The following is a 22,684-nucleotide window of genomic DNA, read 5'->3' as shown; positions in this document are numbered from 1 at the left end:
GTGAGCACATTTTCAGCACATTTTAATGTTTGGCTGAATTATTCCTGTAAGGCATTTAATGTTTCTGTGCTGTCCAGTAAATTTCCAGAGGACTTAATCAAATGTTATTTTTCTTAAAGCAGCTTTACCGATTTATCATTGCTTGCTAACAGAGCAGATTCTTGCTGACTTTTATGTTATTTTATAAACAAATTTTAAAATTTTATTTTGCATGTTAAAAGCAGATTACAACAAATTCTGGTTTCCTTACACATGACAGATTATCTGATTGATTGCATTTTATCATGTAACACACTGCAGCAATAACCCAAACCCATGAGATTTCCGCTTATCGGCACGTTTGATGTAAGCAGGAAACGTTCAGTTCCCAAATTTTGTTAGATGCATACTTGAAAATGATGTCAAAGCAAAGTGTAGATGTGACCCCATTTATGAATGGGTCCCAGATCAGTGCACACGACTCAGAAGGTCTTAGCCCCACTAACCAATGTCATTTTAGGTGTTTTCCAATAACTGCACTTTTTTTTTAATGATGTTTCGGTTTGGGTGCCATTCTTCACGTCTATGCAGCCATTTCTTGAAGACGGTTTTAGATCCCCCTGATGATTAATTGATGCGTCGTGCACATTAAGCATTCGTTGAGACGTTGTTCCTGAGCTATTCATTGATTTTCAAAAAACCACTTCGAATTACAATAAATTATATTTTTCCCGTCGACAGAGAGATGCAAGTGTTTTTGCATGTCATATTTATTGCTGAAGACAAAATAGGAAATTGGTATTTTGATTTATTTAATTACAATAAATTAAAATGAAAATCTTACAAAACACTGACTTGCAGACAGAAAAATTCACACGCATGCCGGAAACATTTGGTCACATCAAACAAACTAAACGCATGGGAATCTTCACAGAAAACCAAATCAAAATGGGTTACTCGGAATTTTAATATGGAGAATATGAACTTCAAAACTCTTTCTTAAATAATAGTAAACGCTGCTACAGAAGAAACCCAAACCCTTTAGATACTAACAGCTTATCATCCAGTGTAACCTGCTTTTCAGTTTTAATTGAACTCGGAATGAAAAAAACTAATAAATAGACTCCAACGGAAGCATTTAAAACACACTGATATCAATCTGTGTCATTCTGAAGCAGATGATCGTGTCATATTTAGAGTCATCTGGTTCTACAGCAGGCAGCTGAGGGAGACTTTAGTGGTGTACGACGGCTGAGTGTCTGAAAAAGAGGAACATTTAGTTAAAGCTTAACCTCTGCAAATGATGCACAAACTGTTTCCAAATGCATTTAAAGTTCTGTATGATTACTGAATGATGCACTGAAAAAAATGGCTTTGCATTTACTTCGAAATTTATTTAAATTCATGGGTTTGTCAGCATTCATCATTTTCACCTCTGTCTTGAAGAGTCTCGATGTATGTCTTAATGAACTCCTTGTCACGCTCGTCCTGAGCTTCTGCGTCTATGTTCATCTCGTTCATGTCTTCATTGTCAGTGTTTATTGGATTGTCATATAATCGGATTAATCTGAAACAAAGACAGTAGATCGGCGCTAAATGGAGTGTTTTTAGGGGTTTGGAAAGACCATGCAGCTGCTCATGTTTTATACTCAGATTGCAAAAAATAAAAAAAAAATAAGGAGATGGAGGAAAAATTATAATTAAATGTTTTGCAAGTCAATGCAAAGTTTCTCAGAGGAACATAATACTTCTGAGAGAATGCAAATGTTTTGTGAGTAAATGCAAAGTTTATCTGGAAAATGCATGTTTTTCTGAAAGATCACAAGTTTCTTGGGGGAACGCAAATGTTTACTAGAAAACAAAATACTTCGGGAAATGCAAATGTTTATTTGACCAAATACAAAATTCACATTTTTTACGACGTTTCTACGCTAAAGAAAACAAATCCAAATTCAAATTCTTAAAAAAACAAAAAAACAAACAATAGAAACCCGCCACAAAATGCAATGGTTGTTCACTACAAATACCTGACAGACATTACAAAATATCAACTTTGATACACACAATTAAAAAATGGTTTTCCTGTAGTGCAAGTTTTGGGGACACATTCCATAAGCTTCCATGCGTTTAGTGGTTTTACCAAGCCACCAATTAGGAGAACAACACCATTAAAGTTTTGGCCATTAAAACCAATTACAAGTCCCAGTATACACCAGAAAGTACAAACATTACAAATTCTAGTGGTTTTCTAGTGTTTTTTTTTTTGCTCAGCAGGGTTCCTTAGGTAGCCCAATAGTTTCCATGGTAAATGTAAACCACAAAAGTTTATCTGTTACACACAGACACCCAAGGTTTACAAGAAAACAAATTTTTTGCAAGTGAACGCGGAAGTTTCCTCAGGAGGAGCTCGCAAGCTTAGTTTCGCGAATTACCAATGTTCTCTCTGGGAAAACGCAATAGTTTACAAGATAGGAAACATAATGTTTTGCAAGAATGCAAAGTGCGCGAGGAATCCAATAAAAAAAGTTTCGGAACGCATCTTTTGTGGCTCATCGCTTTTATAAAAAACCAGTGTTGCGATATCCTGGACCTTTGTATCACTTTGAAACTATTGCGTTCCTTGTAATAAAACTGTTTTGCAAACGAACACAAAGTTCCGGGAACGCAATAGTTTTTACAAGAGAACCAATGTTTTGCAAGAACGAACGTTTCTCGAAGGAACGCAAAGTTTCGGAAATGCAATAGTTTTACAAGAAAACACAAATGTTTTGCAAGTGAATGCAAAGTGTCTCAGAGGACGTAACAGTTTCACGAATGGACACAAAGTTTCGGGAACGCAATAGTTTTTACAAGAGAACACAAATGTTTTGCAGTAATGCAAAGTTTCTCGAAGGAACGCAATAGTTTTGCAAACGAACACGAAGTTTCGGGAATGCAATAGTTTTTACATGAGAGCACAAATGTTTTGCAACTGAACGCAAAGTTTCTCAGAGGAACACAACAGTTTCACGAACGAACACAAATTAAGTGTCTCAGTTGCGTGAACGAACAAAATGTCTCAGAGGAACGCAACAGTTTCCGAACGAACACAAATTAAGTGTCTCAGTTGCGTGAACGAACACAAAGTGTCTCAGAGGAACGCAACGTTTTCGCGAACAAACACAAAGTTTCAGGAACGCAATAGTTTTTACAAGAGAAAAAAATGTTTTGCAATCGAATACAAAGTTTCTCAAAGGAGCGCAATAGTTTCGCTCTACTAAAACAACGTTTCTCAGAGGAATGCAATAGTTCGCGAATGAACACATTTCGGAAACGCAATAGTTTTAGAAGAGAACCCAAATGTTTTGCAAGCGAATGCAGAGTATCTCGGAGGAACGTAATAGTTTCACGAAACGAACACTAAGTTTCTTAAAGGAACGCAATAGTTTTGCAAGCAAGCGCAAAGGTTATTGGTGAAACGCAGAAGATTTTCAAGAGAATGAAAATGTTTCGTGGGCAAACAGAACATTTCCGGGGGAACGCTTTCAAATAAAAATGTTCATGTTTGCTCCATCACCATGTGGCTCATCGCTCGCTCTGTAGGGTTCACACTTACTTGATGTTAGGATTGTCGACCAATTGCGACGGGATGCTGTACAGTTCGTCTGCGCTGATGACCAGCATCTTCAGATGGACGAGGTTCGTCATGGTCATCGGCACGTATCGCACGTTGTTTTTGTGAAGGAACAGCATCTCTAATGATTCGAGCCTGATGAAGGACAGGTTCACGATGTCAGGCACATGATCAGTGTTTGGAATAATGCATTACAAGTAACACAAGTTACGAAATCTATTACGAGTAACTATTACTTTTTAATTTAAAAGAAAATATCTTTATATATAAAATATACTTTTAGTTACTTTTTCAAATAAACAAATTAACTCAGAATATGATACAAATCTGCAATAATTAAATCTGTTTAATAACACAAATATCCATTATATATTTAATCCCACTTTATTTACCAACGGCTTTTCTGCTGACCTTCGATGATCCAGTTCAAACATACTAATTAGCAAAAATTACTTTAGATAAACTAAGATTTGTGCTTATTTATTTATTTATTTTTTATTGCTAAAGTGTGTTCTTCTCCTGCATTCTACTGTACAGTCGTGAATTTACTTTTCCTTCAGCCTGAGGCTTATTCCTTTCACTTTTGCCAAAAATAGAATTTTTATAATAAAAACAAACAAGCAAGCCCTGCCCAGATTTAAAAGTAAACACACACTTCAAAAATAAAAAAAGATTCTCTTACTTTTTGTCTTGTTTTCTAGTATAAATGTATAGGACTACTATACATGTATATGTATAGTAGTATAAATTAGTATGACTTTACTGTACAAGTAAAATGACTTGTTTTCTTTAATAAAATATATTTATGTATAAAAAATATATATAGTTTTTCCTTAAAACAAGCAAAAATATCTTCCAGTGGGGCAAGAAAAATAACATTGTTTAGTCTTTGAATTAAGATTATTGGATGAATTAAGATTATTTTTCTTCCCCCATTGGTAGATGCTTGTATTAAGCAAAAACTTTAGAAAACAAGACTAAATATCTAAATGCATATCTAAATGCAAATGCATCTTGATTTAAGGATGTTTAGATATTTATACTAGAAATCCAGACAAAAACACTAAATAAGATTTTTTTTTTTACAGTGTACTTTCCATTAGTAACGTAATTAGTTACTTTTTTCAAGGAGTAATGCAATAAAGTAATATATTACTTTTAAAAGTAACTTTCCCCAACACTGCACTTGATGAACAGATGATTATGAAGAGAAACGCTGTAAACACACACCTGTCAATGTCCTCCGGCAGGTCTTGAGTCTGTTGTTGCTGATGTCCAGACACTTCAGGTTTTCCATGCAAGCACGCAGACAGGAATACCGGCAAACTGATTCTCTGCCACGTCCAAGTGCGTCAATTTCTTTAGATTACTCAGCTGAAAAACGAATAACAGACGAAATGTGTTTTTGAAGGAATCATGCATAAAACATTTTAAATGGTGTCGGATCATCTTGTCGCACCTCAAAGGAAGCTCGGCCAGTTTCCGTTCTGTCATCTCTAATCGTTCCAGATTCTCACATTCTCCGAGTTCAGGTGGAATGCTTAACAGTTATTATAATTACATTTAATTCTCAGTTGATCAGCTTCCCTGTGAAAGATGAGACATTTGCATTGAGCACAAAAGCAGTCATAAGTAGCACAGGTATATTTGTAGCAATAGACAACAATACATTGTATGGTCACATATACATTTCTCTTTTATGCCAAAATCTTGATATTAAGTAAAGATCATGTTCCATGAAGATATTTAGTAAATTCCTACCGTAAATATATAAAACTGAATTTTTGATTAGTAATATGCATTGCTAAGAACTTCATTGAACAACTTTAAAGATGATTTTCCAATATTTAGATTTTTTGCCCTCAGATTCCGATTTTCAAATAGTGGATCTCAGACAAATATTGTCCTCCTAACAAACCAACATCAATGAGAATATTTATTCAGCTTCCAGATGATGTTATGATTTTAGTATTTAGGTTTGGTGACCGACCTATTTAGTAGGAAGCTTAGTCAGTCCATTTCGAACGCCAGCACTTAGATCCACAATGCCTCATGTAAGTGGGAATCTCTGAATCCTGGTCCCGTGGATGTGCCATTCCTTGAGATACTCATAAACTGAAGATCTTCGGTAATTTCTGCAGATCACAGTCATAGTTGGAGCACAAATGCATTTGAAAAACATCTTTGATAATGCTTTTTCAGATGGTTACCATCCTTTTTTTTCCATTCAGCTCAAAAATGAACTTTGTTGTCTGGGTCATTGTCTGGATGAGAGACACAGACGGTCAGAGGTCAGATTCATTGAGTCTCAACAGGAATATTGTTTCTGGAGGTTTAACAAATGAAAACTACACACATGATGAAGTAGAAAATCCATTACATGTGCTAGAAGATCAACTAAAATGTAAGGAAAAATCTGTAGAAAAACTGATGAGATATTGGTGCATTATCTGTTAAGTTTACAAATATTTCCTTTAAACTGTAACGCAATGCAACGTGTAATTCAAAATATTTGTAAAATACATCTGAATAATCAACATGGAAAATTCCTTCATGTTAACTATTATCTTATATTGTCTGTTCTTTTTATTTGTTTTTCTTGTTTTATTTTACTTTTTGTTGTTTATTTATTTCTTCAGCATTAAGAAATATAATAAATGTAACAATACAAATGTAAAATAAAAAAAAAAATTAAAAATCCTTTTTGTGTTCTTATAGAATAATAAAAATGTCATAGTAAAATTAAACAAAAATGTTTTATGTTAAACACAAAACAATAGTAATAAAATAAATAATACAAAATTAAACATGTATATTTACCTACATATCATGCTTGATAACCAACATCAGAGAACTAAAAAAATGTAATATTAAAAACAAAAGCCAATAAAAATATTTAATTTAAGCTTATAGTAAAATAATACAAAAATAATAAAACATAAAAACATTTTACTTAAAAAAATATGGAAATATTTAATGTTTTCACCTACATGTAATGTGACACGTTTAACAATCATTTTACTTATGAGCTAATAGCTACAGTAGCCAGCTACTAACAATAATGAAATAATACAAGAATAATTAATAAACACTTGCTAGAAATTAATAATATTTTATGTTTGTCTACATATCATGTGATCATTAAACATCATCAAAGAACTAAAAGTCTTATTAAAATTAAAAAAAAAATTAATTAAACATAAAAAAAAAACAAAAAAAATAATACTAACTAATAAAAATGAAATAATTGGTTTAAAAAAAGATTAAATATTTTATGTTTACCTGCATGTCATGCAACCGTTAACTAATATCAGACATGCAAATTTGCTAATATATTATTGAAATTATTATATGTTGAAGATAGGGGTTCCGCAGACAAAAACATTTGAGCGTCCCTGTTTGAGTTTGTGAGCTTAGACTAGACTTATTCTGAAATTATTCTAAATGTATCTATTTGCTCAGCAGGTATGACTGGCTTTGGAGTTTTGAACTTTGCGGTAATAAAGATGCCATTTGGGCGGGGTGTGTTTCTCCTGGCCCGATCTCTCAGGCTCTTTACTGCAAGCGCCGAGACCTAAGCGCTCTTCAACTCTGCATCGCGTCGATACTGCCACTGCTGGTACCCTGCACAAACAAACATCTGCTAACCAGGTGTGCGGTTTAATGCCAACATCAGCTGGCGGTTCCTCCAGAGCAGGGCTGTTTCCAGTCCCGGTGCTGAAGGGGGCCAAGAACTGGGAGCCAGTTGTTCCAAACCTTTACTAATCTGGATCAGAAAGGATCTGGATTTGGAAGTAGTAAACCATCTTGCTTTTGTGCCAGATTTTCAAAGTAAGGTCAGATTTGATCACCTGATCCTGAATACACACTTTTTAGATATTTAAATCTGGATTGCACTAGTGCTCTCACGGGGCCCCCTAAAGGTTTATGCGGATGGAGGGAAAAAAATGTCATTGCATTTATACACAGAACTACTTCTGACTGGTGCATCTCCTGATGATTGTTTACAATCAGTGATTAAAAAGAAAACTTCTAATTAAATGGCTCCTTATTTGGGGATACATTACATGTTACAAATGTTGCATTTTTTGGACTAAAGTAAAAAGATTTTATTACATTTTTTCCTGAAATGCATACTTCTGCACGAAATCAGAACAATCCCTTTTTTTTTTTTTTGAATCAAAAAGTAGCCCAAATCTTACTTGAAAATGTTTGAGGATTCAATCCAGATCAAAACCAAAGTTTGATTTAGTGATCATGTCACGATTCCAGAATTTCCTCTTAAGCGTATTTTCTAATTTGATCCAATCCTGGCCAAAAGCAGTCCTGATCAAACACAGCTGTCTGTAATAGTCAGGTTATCTTGATCAGGTGTGTTGTTTCAGCTCCAGAACAGAACAGTGCTGCCTTCTAGACTTCATGCTCTCTTCCTCACCTGGCCAGAGCACTTTTACTGATCCGCTCTTCCTCCTTCTTCTGTCGCTGCTTGTATTTCTTCACGCGTCCCTCCCACATCTGTCGGATCAGAGAGAGGTCGTACACGGAATGTCAACGCCGAACCGCTCTGCCTTCATGATGGGAACCGATGCTGGGAACAGACAAACCGTATGTGAACCACACACACAGCAGTGATATATACTGCAGAACACGAGCTTTCTACCCGAGTTCTTCCTTGTTATCAAGTATAAATATCTAAACAATCTGAAATCAAGATACATTTACTTGAGAAGCAAAGTACTCAAGATATGAAGACTTATTTTCAAAAAAATAAAATAAATAATTAATTAATTAATTTTATTTATTTTTGGAAATGCATGATTTTTTTATATATTTGTTGGCCATTTTTTTATGTTACGTTTTGAAAAAAAAAATATATATATATATATAATATATATATATATATATATATATATGTATGTATATGTAAAATATAAATTTGGGTCATTATGAGTAAAGCGAAATAGATTCATCACATTTGAGAGAAAAATCAGCAAAGAGCACTTTACAATGTGATGGATGGATGGAGCGATATCCACGATATATATAAAAAATTGGATTTATGTATATTCTGCTACTGTAGCTTTGTTTAGGAAAATATATTTTGGTGTATGAAGAATCGAAACGATATCTTTCAATATAAATATACATTATTTGTTTCATATATATATATATATATATATATATAATCAAATTTACTTAATATTGATATTTTTCCAGAAAATAGAATTTTATCTCATTTGCATCTCAAGTAAATGTATAAAGCAAAAATGTTTAAATATTTATTATGGAAAACCAGACAAAAAAATGCTGGGAAAGTCATGGCGGTGACTGGCTGCAGGGTGCATCCCATTATAAGCTCCTCCAGAGCTTTTCTCACGATAGACCCATCATAAACGTTGTACATTATTTTTTGTTTACATGATACACAGAAAGCTGTAAACGTGTCTGCATTGTGAGATGGTTCATGGAGTTCCGTCCATTGTGCATTTATTAAAACACATCTGAAAATAGGTTGCTCCAAAACCAGCGGGCGGTAAAAAATAGAAAACTGTAAATCTGTGGTAAGACCCTTCCATAACACTGTTTGGGCACTCAGTCACTGACCTCTGGTTCATCAGGCTGAGTTTCCCGATGTTGTTTTCAGAAGTACACAAATATCAAAAAAGCTTCTCAAATCAAGGCATTTTACAAGAGAGAACCAAAATGACAGAAGAGATGAAGTCTTTGCTTTTTACTGAAAACATGTATTAAAATTAAGTGCATTTTTTCCTTTAAACAAGGAGATTCGAACATACAACTTAATTCAAAACAAAACCATTGTTTTGAGATTATATAATTTCATTTCTGACCTGTAGGCAGAGATGTTTGTTCTTTGTTTTTTAAGCTTCAAAACTTATTTCACTTGTCAATAGATTTTGAGTAAATAAGGCTATTTCTGACTCTCGTTAGACCTCCGAAACAAGTGAAGAGTCACCAGTTTAGCCTCACAACTTCTGAAACACGGTCACCGGTTGTGTTAGATTAGTTTGCTGCTAATCCTCATTCCAGAGCTGATTCAATTAGGCAGATTTCATTACATCTTTGACTATGAAAGCAGCTCCTCCTCCTGTGTGTTTCTCTCCCAGGTTCAGCTGCTTGTTTTACAGCTCATCTGTATTTAGACGGGCCATGCGTGAACATGCTGCTGCTTTTTACAGCCTCAGATTCGATGCCTCGCGGTCCTTTATACAGCTCCATGTCGTCAGCACATCACACACAGATCCAGAAATGACACGAACAGCTTCAGTACATATATGCAGACAAGAGGCCTGGATGACATAACACTACAGCCTCACGGTCCTCGGGAATCAACCAAGCGTGACCTTTATCTGAAGGATTAGGTGACTTTCCCTTCATGTAGAGTCTCTTTACACACATTATTTATCACTGGCTCGGCTCAGACTCATATCCTCACACACACACACACAGAAAAACACACCGCGATCTTTTTATTTATTTGTAGTCACATTTATTTCTAAAAGCATTTAATACAAAATTGCTAGCTTTCCATAAGCAGAAAAAAGAGGAAAATAGAAAATGCAAACTTCATTAATGAGACAAATCTAGCTAAGAGGGAACATTTTACAAAGTTCTATAAATGTTACAAGAAACATTGTTACCATAAAGTTTATGGAACACTCTTACAACTTTATTAATATTTGATATATGTTCTCATAATGTTGAGAAAACGTTCTCTGAGCAATGTTCTCAAAATGACCTTGAACATACAAAAAACATTTTTGCATCTTTAAATAATGTTCTTATCAAAACGAGAAAACTTGAAATTTTAACGTTCTTAAAATATTAACCCTCTGGTGTTCTACGGTCATTTTAGACTGGGAAAAAAATTATAATTTTAAAACTCTGGTATGATGGTCTGAAAATGGTATGAAACTTGACTTATGACTGTGACCACAAAAATAATAATAATAATAATAATAATAATAATAATAATAATTGTGGACTTGATTCGAATTAATCTAGATAAAAAAAAAAAATAAAAATAAAGTCATTCTTGTTATATATATTTTTTTAAACTTTGTCATGTGTAATAAAATGTCTTTCTTTGTGTTCAGGTTTGACTGTAGTAAAATTAATGCAAAAACTGACATTTCAAATCAACATTTCAAAAAAAAAAAAAAAAAAAAATGAAATCTAAACCCTTAACAAAAATCCAAACCCACAAGTTAAAAATAATAATAATAATAATGTCTAAAAACAACTAGAGAATTTATAAGCCTTGATAATTAATTGATGATGATAATACAGAGCTATATAATTTGATGACTGATAAAACCGAGCTATATCTAGTTGCTAAACCCTAGAATTGCAAATTTTTAAAATTTGTTTACTCCAAACCAGATGGTACTAAGCTTACTTCAAAAAATTGATTTTAAAGCGCACATGGTCCTCATTTAACATGAAATACTGCCATAATTGAAACAGTACAGAAATTGTTTTGATGCCAAATTGGTATTTTCAATGCAATTGATTTTATACATAAATATTAATTAGTACCATGAGATTCTCACAAAATTCAAAAAAAAAAAAAAAAAAAAAAAATAAAAATAAAAATAAATAAAAATATATTAAAAATACAATAATGTGAAAATTAAAAAAAAAAAAAAAGTTACATTTCAGGCGTTCGTTCACTTTTGACTCCCAAATGAACAATACCAGAAGGGTGAAAAATAAATGTTCAAATAACGTTATATTTTAAGTGAAAATCCGTGTTGGGGTAATGCATTACAAGTAAAGAGAGTTAAGTAATCAGATTACTTTTTTCAAGTAACTAGTAAAGTAGCGCATTACTTTTTAATTTACAAGAAAATGAGTTAGTTTTTTAAATCGGTAACGCCTGTTACTTTGTTTCCCATGCTGACTGACAGCTTCTAGATTAAATATGAACATGAATTTACTCATCTCACCTGCACATAAACAAATTAAATTACAGTTAAAGGCAGTTCATCATTGAATTCACTGATGATTTTAAAAGTAACTTTCCCCAACACTGGAGAAAATAAAACTTTAGAAAGCTTTTTGGAATGTTTAAACAACTTTATAATGCCAACAAGAAAACTGGACATTTAACATTTAGAAAATTAAATTAAATTGACGTAACATTATATTTTGGGTGAAAATAAAATTAGTATGTTTAAGAAACGTTTTTGCAATTTTTAAATATTGTTATATTCACAACAACAACACTGATTTCAACTTTGTTGCAACTAAATGTTCAAATTAACTTTATATTTTTGGGTAAAAAACAAAGGTAGGAGCACGTTTTCAGAAAACATTTTACATAACAGTTATAATCACAAACAAAGGACATTTCATTAATGTTCCCACAACACTAAATAAACTAAATTTAAATAACCTCTAAAAGAAAAAATAAAAAACAAAAAACCCATTAATCAGCTCAAAAAAACAAAATTTCTCATCAAGTACAGTCATTGCAGTTAAATCTGTAATTCTCGATCAAGTAATTGTCCAATTTGCAGTTAAATCTGGTAATATTACTGAATAATGTAATGTTTAAACAGAGCACAGTTACAAAACGTTACAAAGTAGGCAAACTTGTCAATTGCATTTGCTTTATATATTAGCTTGTGCGGTCTTGATATTGCGAATTATCTCAATCATTTGTCTTCCATATGCAGTGATTTGATGGTTTGAATTTGTAATTTGGTATCATACACATGATGCTGTGTTGCGCTGACATATATCATTATAAAAAACACAGAAACTGCCTGATTCCGGGCTAGTTGTCACACTGAGTGGTTAGGGTTTGAGTTATATAGCTGTGGTTCCATAAACATATTTTCTGAAATTAAGCTGAATAAGCCAAAAATATTTTTGCTTGAATGAAGTTTCACATTGTGGACAACTTGCCCCACTATAGGCAAACATGCATTATGTGTTTGTATCTCTCTGGGTCCCCAAATACAATGATTTAAGAGAAAGATATACGTGAAACAGAAGTAAATCACCCCCCCAGATCAGCGTTTAACATAAATAAATCCCAGCCTGAGCAGCAGAGTGCAGTACTGGTCAAGTGAACACACGGTTAGTTGGCTCCTGATGTCTGAAAGCTCTGCAGTGATGATTTTTGTAGTTTTTAAGTCACTCTGTGCCCCATCACACAAAAACCCAACAGCAATTTTTTGCCAAACTTTTGAAATATTGCAGAAAATCAGCTCTCTGACCAACAAAAGTGAATGATTCTTACACATTTTATTCATCATGATCATCATTAATGAACACAGCTTTTATGAATTTGAACGCCTAAATACTCAGCCAGAAGTAGAATAGAATTATAAACATAGACTATTTAATGTACTTTATTAAGAGCGTTGTTTCTTGGTTATGTAAACGTTAGAGGAACATTACATTCTACAATTTTATATATATATATATATATATATATAATATAGATATATATATATATATATATATAGATAGATAGATATATATAGTATAGAGATATATATAGATAGACAGGAACAGGACAGACCACAAGTTTGGGAAAACATTACTATTTTTAATGTTTTTGAAATGAAGTGTGCGTCGTCTGCTCATCAAGCATGCTTGGTATTTGATCAAAAATACAGAAAAAAAATGAATTGAAAAATATAGTAGTACACATTTGAAAATAATTGTTTTTAAATGTAATTATCACTTAAATTCAGCTTTATTTCTGTGATGCAAAGCTGAATTTCTTAGAGCATTATCACATGATCCTTTAGAAATCATTCGAATATGAATGATTCATTATCAAAAGTTGGACACAGGCTGCTGCTTAATATTTTTTTCCCGAACATGTGATACTTTTTTAGTATACTTTTTTATAGTGTTTTTGAAATATTAAGTAGTTTTGTAATATACCATATACAACTACTGGGGCAGTAGCGTTGGGGTCATAATTTTTTTTTCTTTCTTTTTTTTGAAATAAATCAATACTTTTATTCAGCAAGGATGGTGTTAAATTGATAAAAAGTGATTAGTAAAGAAAATAATATTATAGAGAATATATTATTAGAATTTTTGTAGAATTATTAGAATTTTTTTTACCAGTTCTTTTTTAACCTTTTATTCATCAAAGATATTAGACAGCAGAACTGTTTCCAACAACTCATACTAAATCAGAATATTAGAAGTATTCTAAAGAGTCATGTGATAGACTGGATTGTTACATGTGACACTGAAGGCTGGAGTAATGATGCTGAAAAGTCAGCTGTTGCATCACAGGAATACATTTTTTGTTTTAAAGTATATTCAAATAGAAAACTATTATTTTAAGTTGTAATGATATTTCACATATAGTAACTGTTTGTTTTCTGTATTTTTGATCAAATAAAATGCAGGGCTTGATGAGCAGAAGAGACTTCTTTCTTTCAAAAACATTAAAAAATAGTACTGGTTGTCCAAAACTTTTGGTCTGTACTGTATATTTTAATAAAATATAGATATATATATCTTATCTATATGATATACATATTATATATTTTAGATATATTAGATATATAAGATCTATATATATAGATATATATATATATTATATAGTACACTTCAATTACATTTTTTTTTCTTGGTTATGTAAATATTAGAGAAACATTGCGATTTTAATTATAAATAACCGTTTTTTTATGAAAACCTTATTTCTGCATGTTTTTTACGGTCCCAAAATAGCTCTTTCCTATAATCCATTACGACATGTTTCTTCTTAGCTGAATGAAACATCTTGATCATGTTTGAAACCATCAGGCGAATATTAAATTGGTTACTAAAGAATGTAACGGAACACAGACCCTTATAAGAATGTTTGCAAAAACAAGGATCAAATATATACCTTATAAGATATTCCCATAATTGTTTTGCCTTGAACAGTTCCGGGAAAAAACCAAAAAAACCTTTACCAAATGCCATGGGACAGTTTTCTCAATGTGGATAGCCACACAGTTTTGTTTTTCAAGACTGTAGTAGCCCAGCGCTTGCAACGCCCACGGTCATTGTTTCGATTTCCAGGGAATGCATGAACTGATCAATGTATATCTTGCATTGAGTGTAAGTTGCATCCTGGCAAATGCATGCATGCATGTAATAAAAGCAATAAATGCATCTCCGACGCAGACTTTTTTTAAGTGCACCTGGAGATGTGTAGGAATTACTTTTCAGCTTGTCTCTCTCATCTCTGGAATCAGTGCAGGTGTGTGTGAAGCTGAAGGCAGATCTTCCGTCACTTCAATCTGATATCTGGTTAACTTGCTAAAGCTGTCAGCATCTTCTGTTATGTCTGTTTCTATCTAACCTTTCTCCATGCCCAGGACTTCAGACTTCATCATCAGCTTCATGCAGAGAGCGTCTGTCGTAGCAAAGTTCAGTGGCATCTTTTCCTCTAAATTTTTGAGACAATGTAAATTTGATCATTTTAGGAATTTAAACGGCCAATAGAAGCACAACATATGATCAAACTAATGAAGCCTGTTTTTCTTACACAGAATTAAAAAGGTCACTGTGGACGTTTTCTCAAAATTCTGAGAAACTCTCGGTCTCCTTTCCTCAGAATTGTGGACTACACTTCATACATGGGACTTTTTCTCTTAAAGTTACACGTTTTCTGACTTAGCCAAATCCGAGCTTTACATATCACGTGTTTTGGCACAAAATGAAAAAGCAAAACAGGTAGACTGCAAACCTTTTAAATCTCCAAATTCACATCCTTTTTTCCTTGGCAATTGTTTGGAGGGGGGTGGGGGAGGAGTTTAGATATAAACTCAGACATTCGTGAGTTTTTTTTTTTCTCACAACTTCCAACTTCTTTTCCTCAGAAATGCAATAACAGTTCTGAATGTGGTTGACTTAAAAGTCACAATACTTTTGTTTAATTAATTGATTTCTGTGGCAGACACAATGCTTGGTATAACTGAGCTTGAATGTTGCTGACCGCTTTCGTTCCTTCAAAAAGCCAGTCTGCTAAATTACATAAATGTAAAACCATCATCTTTAATATCATTTAGAGGCCGGTTAATAGAAACAGACCAAAATTTGGCTATCATTATTTACTCATCCTCATATCATACCAAAACCTGTATGACTTTCTTTGTTCAGCGGAACACAAATTATGGTAACCCAAACAGTTTTGCATTCCCATGGATGCCTATTAAATGGATAAAATATAATGGAGAGTCAATGGGAACGGCCTTTTTTGTGTGTGTGTGTTTCTGCAGAAGAAAGAAATAATGACAAAAGTTTCATTTTTGGGGGTGAAATATCACTTTAAAAAATCAATGTATTGCAAGTCTAGAGCCAGCTTTTTTAAACAATCTGTCCTAAGAATGTTGAATGGTTTGTGTCAAATATACATGCGAGAGTTACCTTTTGAACGTTCTAAAAACACAAAAAGTAAGCAATTTACAATAAAAACGTTAGATGAACGTCCGACTAAAACCTTTAAGAAACTAAACATTCAATGAACCGCGTATAAATAATGTTTTTAGTGCCAATGTTGTAAGAACATTAATTTAAACCACCAGATAACTTTGAACGAACATTCTATTCATGGGGTTTACTGGAAAAATGTATCCGGTTAGGTATTCCGGTTAAAGCTGAAGTTTGAAGACCGTTTTACACATCACGCTGAGATAAACCACTCTCCTGAGTCCGCGTCACATGTTGGGCTTTAATATCATCACTGGCAGGTTCAAAAAACAAGCATACAGCGAAGTTTATTTTGGAACAATGCGTCAGCCGCCTGTGCAGCTGTGACTGATGTCTTCAGCCAGCATTATGTGTCCCTTGCTATCATTAATTACACGCTCTGGGACTAAAATAGAGCTCATCCAGCGCGGGTTTACAGACCTCGAGCTCAGCAGGAAATCACGCGCCAGAAGACAAATCGAATCTCACTCATAGTGTGATTCGGCTTTTATTCACACCCAGAATTTCTCCAGATACATTTGGCCTCGAGTGAAAGGGCATGAAATGGAGCAGGTGTTTTATGTGCCGTAATGTGAGGAACAATAGATCCGCTCAAGGCCCGCGCAGACGCCTCTCGAACCCAACAGTTATTCGTATCAGCAAACACACTAATCCACAGCCACAGTGGACATACTCAGAAACCTTCCTGGCGCAACTGAACGAACGAACCACCTTCTAGAAATGTTCGGGGTCAGAGTTTATCTGTTCTGCAATGTTCTCAAAACATTCGCGTGAAAACCTTATTTATGATGGGTGGGGGAACCATTGGGTAGGTGGAGAGTGGGAAGGGAGTGAACATTAGATTTAGAAATATTGAGAGATACGGGTGACAAAGGTTATGGAGCGGGAGGACAAAAGGTGAAGGGAAGCATTATCAGTTCGTCCTAATATTACTCACCTTATTTCCAAAATGTAAATAGAACACTCAAAAAGAACATTCCCATCATTTCCTGTGTCATTCGTATAACCAGACAAAATCGGTTTTAAAACATTTGACAAAACTGGATATTTAAAAAAAAAAAAAAAAAAAAATATATATGATTTTATAATTTAAAGAAATGTTAGCAAAATGTTCTTAAAACATATTTGGTCTTCCTCTAAGGAGTTATCTGTTCTTTAAAAATTTGCTCAAATGTTTTGCACGAAACAACATTTTTTTATGTTATTCGGTTGAGAACTTTTTAATTTCTGAAATGTTTTCAGTTGGATGTTTATTTTAAAAATGTTACATTTCAGAATGCTAGAGAAACATTCAAAAGTAAAATCCCGAATTTTTTTGTAAAATACTAATATGGAATGTTCCTCCCCTCATTCGGATGAAGAAAAAAAACACACACACACACACACACACACCACACACAACACACCACACAACACACACATATATATATATATATATATATATACAGTATATATGTATGTGGGTGTTTTGAAAACTGGATGTTTTGTTTGAAAATTCCAAATGGTTTTAATATTTTTAATGGGAACATTTTTATTCGCCGGGATGATACAATGAGGATGAATACAAGATTTGCCAAGAAAATAATGAGCGAGATTACCAATTAAACATTTCTCCGTTCACTAGGCACTAAAATATCGGTTTATAATCGGATTCATGACTCAATTTGGATTTGAAACCCTTCCATGTGAAACACCACAGTCAATCTGAATGAAATTACCAATTGAGGCATGCTGTAGATCTGAAATAATCAAAAAAACCACAGAAAAAATAAGCATGTTTAAATGCTTTGCCTTGACTCCTCTTGGATTGTGAAATTATTGCTTATTCGCTCATGCTGTGAAGCTATATGTTTACAATACAGTTTATGTCATAACCAAGTGGTGACGGGTTTTTTGATTAATCTGAATATTTCTCCCAAAAGTTATTCTACAATCGAGGTCCGCTTTCCCCTCAAAAAAAGTCTACCATGTGAAAATTTGAAATTCCTTTTTTTTTTTTTCGAACATAAAACACGTTTGTGAAGAGCACATGTGGCTGTAAGTTTTGTTTGCATGAAGTAATTCACATTTAAACGAATATGTGAAATCACACATTCATTTCGACGGAACAAAAATATAATCTGGAAGCAATTTAATGCTGTTTAAGATTTCTGTGCGTTTACAAACGTGAGAATGTCACCACCCTAGTTTTCCTCGAGTGAAGACCGCGGTCTGAGACATGTGTTTAATGCGTCTGTCACTTGATGATTAGAGATGTTATTTTGGGATGTGATGGTCCTTTACAGCTTGCAAGATGTTTTTCCACCTTAAAAATACATGAATTGTAATTGATATCAGGTGTGAACGCTGTGCTGTCTGACACCGTTTACCGTCTGTTGTTGGAGTCAGAATCTCTAGTTGTACATGTGAACATGAACTGTTCATCAGATGTTTAATTGTTTTACTCACTGTTTTGCAGTGTTCACAGCTGCATTTGTCCCTACTCCTGCGTCTTTAGACGTGATTCAAGCTGCATTACACTGCAAATAAAATTTCACAAACATTACCATTGTTTTACTCACTGTTACTTGCTTCAATAGCAAGTAATCTTGGCCATAAATTGGAGAAAAGGTTTTTAGTTTTTAGGTTTGTGTGGAAAAACAGTATGTCCAGCTATAGAACCAGGCTTTAAAAACTGCCAGGTGGGGCCGAGCATATCCCCCCCACAAAACGCAAACATAACCAAAACAATCCAAGAGTTTTATTTAGCACAGTATAGTAGATTAACCAAATAACCAGAGCGCCACCAGATCTAAATATTCCCGCACGGATTCAATAGTAATGACTTTATGAATTTCTTCACTGATAAAATGGAGTAACATCAGAATACAATAACAAATGTAGATTCTACAGCATCTAAATACTTCAGTTTTTATCCATCGCCCTTTAAAAGATAAACTGCAGTGCTTTACAACTATAGGACAGGAAGAGCTAAATAAACTTATCACTGCATCTAAACCAACAACATGTTTATTAGATCCTGTACCCACTAAGGGAATTCACTGAAAGAGTTGTTACCTGTAGCAGAAGAACCGCGCTTCTCAATATAATTAACTCGTCGTTATCTTTTAGGTCCGCGTCCCAAAACCATTCAAGCTGGCGGTTATTAAGCCTCTTGTTAAGAAACCACAACTAGATCCTAGTGAACTGCTTGAAATTCAACCCATCTTCCCCTTTATGTCTAAAAGTTTTTTAGAAAAGTTGGTGTCTGCTCAATTGTGCTCCTTCCTGCAAAAAAAAAAAGATCTCTATGAAGAATTTCAGTCAGGTTTTAGGCCCCCATCATAGCACAGAAACTGCAAAATTAAAATTACAAATGACTTGCTTCTTGCATCAGACCAAGGCTGCATCTCATTTAGCTAGTTTTTACTTGATCTTAGTGCTGCGTCTCGACACCATAGATCACGACATACTCATAGATAGATTACAAAACTATACAGGTATCCAAGGGCCAGGCTTTAAGATGGTTTAGATCCTACCTGTCCGATCGCTACCACTTTGTTTATCTAAATGGGAGTCATCTCATTTTATCACCAGTAAAATATGGATTACCACAAGGATCTGTCCCTAGGTGCCTCTGCTGTTTTCAATATACATTTGCCCCTTGGGTAACATATAGAAAATACGGGATTAGTTTCCACTGTTATGCTGATGATACTCAACTATTCTCCAAAAAGACTAGAGGAAACATTATCTAAGCTACACAGAATGTTTTTTAAAACATAAAATATGTATTGGATGACCAGAATATTAAAAAAAAAAAGTAAAATTTTTATATTTATGGGTGGAAAACAAAATTAGTAGAACATTGTAGAAATGCTTTTGTAACATTTAGATAACATTCTAATCACATTTCAATGTTTTATAAACATTTTCAAACACTGTTCCCAAAATGCTTTTTATAACCTAAATTTTTGTCAACTTAGGGAAGATATGTCTTGCTTTCTGAAAACATGGTACCAAAATAAAGTGTTTTGCTAAACTGTTGGCTCAGAAACAAACTTAATTCAAGGCAAAACGATTATATTCTGACCACATTAGTAGATAGTTTTCTTGTTTTAAGCAAAAACTCTTGTAGATGTTTGCATATGGAAATACTGAGTAGAAAACACATTATTTATAATTACTTCACTTCCGGTAGCACAATATTATGTGTGTGTGTGTGGTGAGAGAGATAGAGACCAATCCCAGCAGAGAGATAAGGAATCACTTCTGCGAAATAAACCCGAGGAGGAGCTCCAGGAAACATCCCATTAGAAGGGATCACCACTGGAAGAAAATACAGCAGACCCGCACTCGCCGTCTGAACGATTGACGATCACTCTTCCTCTGTGCTGACTTTACACTTTATCAGGTAATTTGAATAGAGAACATATTCTTTCAGATAAGTGATGAAATCCGTTGTTTGATGTCGTTTGTGCTCTTCACAGGAGATGAGTTCTGCTCTCAATTCATGACAAACTCTTCATCAAGTCCTTCCTGGGAGCAAAAGATCAACAGTCACAATCCACATGACGACACTGAAAGAAGGATGAAGAGATCGGCTTCTCACCAAGTACGTCCTCAATTACATCACAAATATAATTTTACTGTTCTTTTAGATTGATAGTAAAACAATTACACTGCAAAAAAATGACTTTCTTAGTGTTTTTGTCATTTTCTAGTATAAACATCTAAACATTCTTGAATCAAGATTCTTGTTTTGAAGGAAAAATAAAATAAAAAAATTGATACATTTTTCAGAAAACGATACTTTATATCTATACTCATTTCAGGTAAATGTATCTAGATGCATGAATGTTTAGATATTTGTAATAAAAAAAACAAGTGTTTTCTGTTTGCTTTCAGATGATGATGATGATTATTATTATTATTATTATTATTATTATTATTATGCACTGTGCAGTTCTCTGAGCTGATATTTAATATCTGCGCCCTGCCGGGGAAACAGTGAAGATTATCATGAGTAAGGGCCCCAAATTCAATAACCCAAATGTTGAGACTGCACAGGTCTACAAAAAAAAAAAAAATTATTTCTCCCCGGCCTTTTTAACAACAAATACTTGTGTTACGGCATTCTAGAGAAATTATTAAAGCTACTTTCTTTGATCTCACACCCCAACATAAAACCATTATATAATACACTACACTTTATATTGTAAAAAAATAATATTTCCTGTTCTGTTAAAATTTTTCTGTTCATCTAGAATCCTCAAAAATAAAATGTATCACGGGTTTCCACAAAATATTGTGCAAAAAAAAAACTGTTTTCAACATTGATAATAATCAGAAATGTTTTTGAGCAGCAAATCATCATATTAGTATGATTTCTGGAAGATCATGTGACACTAAAGGGGGAAACTGGAGTAATGGGAAGGGCTGAAAAAAACAGCTGAAACATCACAAAAAATAAATTAAAAGCTTAAAAAGAGTTTTCACATGGGAAATAGCTGTTTTACATTCTAAAAAATATTAAAGTAATTTTACTGTATTTTGATTATATAAATGCAGTTTTGGGCATTTTAAATTAAAAATTTCTTTTGAACACTAAAAAACCTTTTGAACACAAAAATTTTTCATACACTTGAAACTAGGGCTGTAAAATATTTAATCATGATTAATAAAAAAAAAAAATTTTTGGGGGTTTAAAATACTCGTGTGTTTTGTGTGTACATACATACATAAGCATATATATATATATATAAATGCATAAATATAGATTGTAAAATATTTTGTATGTAAACACTTAGGTATATATTTTATACTATATATATAAATATTGACAAATCTAACAATTTTTTTTTCATTAATATATACGCAGGTGTGTGTTTGTGTGTATACACACCGCATAAATACACACACAGAATGTAAATAAACTTTTATTTTGACTAATAATCATATGAAGCGCTACATGAAACAATGTGTTGTTTTATCAGAGAAGCATGAACTCTACAGTAATGCGTTCTGCTGTAAAGGCTTTAATCCTGCGGGATTTCCCCAGGCTGCGTGACGAGTGGATCAGCAGACTGGAGCCCCGGACCAAACATGAAGAATTTTGGCGACAATCGCGGGGAAATCCAGCCCTGAACTAACAAACCCATCTTAACTGTGACAAAAAGATGAGTGCAGCTCAATAAACACACAGTCACTGACTGCTCCTCTCTTTATTTCACACATTCAGAGCGATGGAGAGATGGTGAACAGGTGTGATGAAGGACACGAGCGTGGCGCTTCACAGCCGTGTCAAAACACTGATCCTCACAAACACACCTAGAACCCCCATACAGTCACCCGCGTATTTCAAGCTCTAATACGCCGTTTAAAACACAAATCCATCATTCATAACTAACAGAAACCCCTTCTGGTCTCACTGCTGAACGTGTCGGAGCTCTCATCAATATTACACACTAAATGATAGCTAATCTGGCTTCAAATGAAAGTCCATGGGGGGCCAAAAAACTACAAAACCCAGTCAAAGAGGAACCAAAAATACATAAACAAATCATCTTCAGTCGTTCACTTCTTTCTTCTTCTTTGCTTTCTTCCTCCTTCTCCCTGCTGCGCCCGCCTCGGCAC

General features: G+C 33.7%; 1 pseudogene; it reads right to left on the bottom strand.

The window, feature by feature from the left end:
* Positions 1-947: 947 nt before the first annotated feature.
* Positions 948-15,018, bottom strand: LOC122142976 (annotated as a pseudogene).
* Between the last annotated feature and the right edge of the window lie 7,666 nt (positions 15,019-22,684).

This window comes from Cyprinus carpio, unplaced genomic scaffold (genome assembly GCF_018340385.1).
Source record: "Cyprinus carpio isolate SPL01 unplaced genomic scaffold, ASM1834038v1 S000000436, whole genome shotgun sequence".
NCBI lineage: Eukaryota > Metazoa > Chordata > Actinopteri > Cypriniformes > Cyprinidae > Cyprinus > Cyprinus carpio.
The sequence above is the reverse complement of the archived record's forward strand: the minus strand, read 5'-3'. Positions and strand labels throughout refer to the sequence as shown.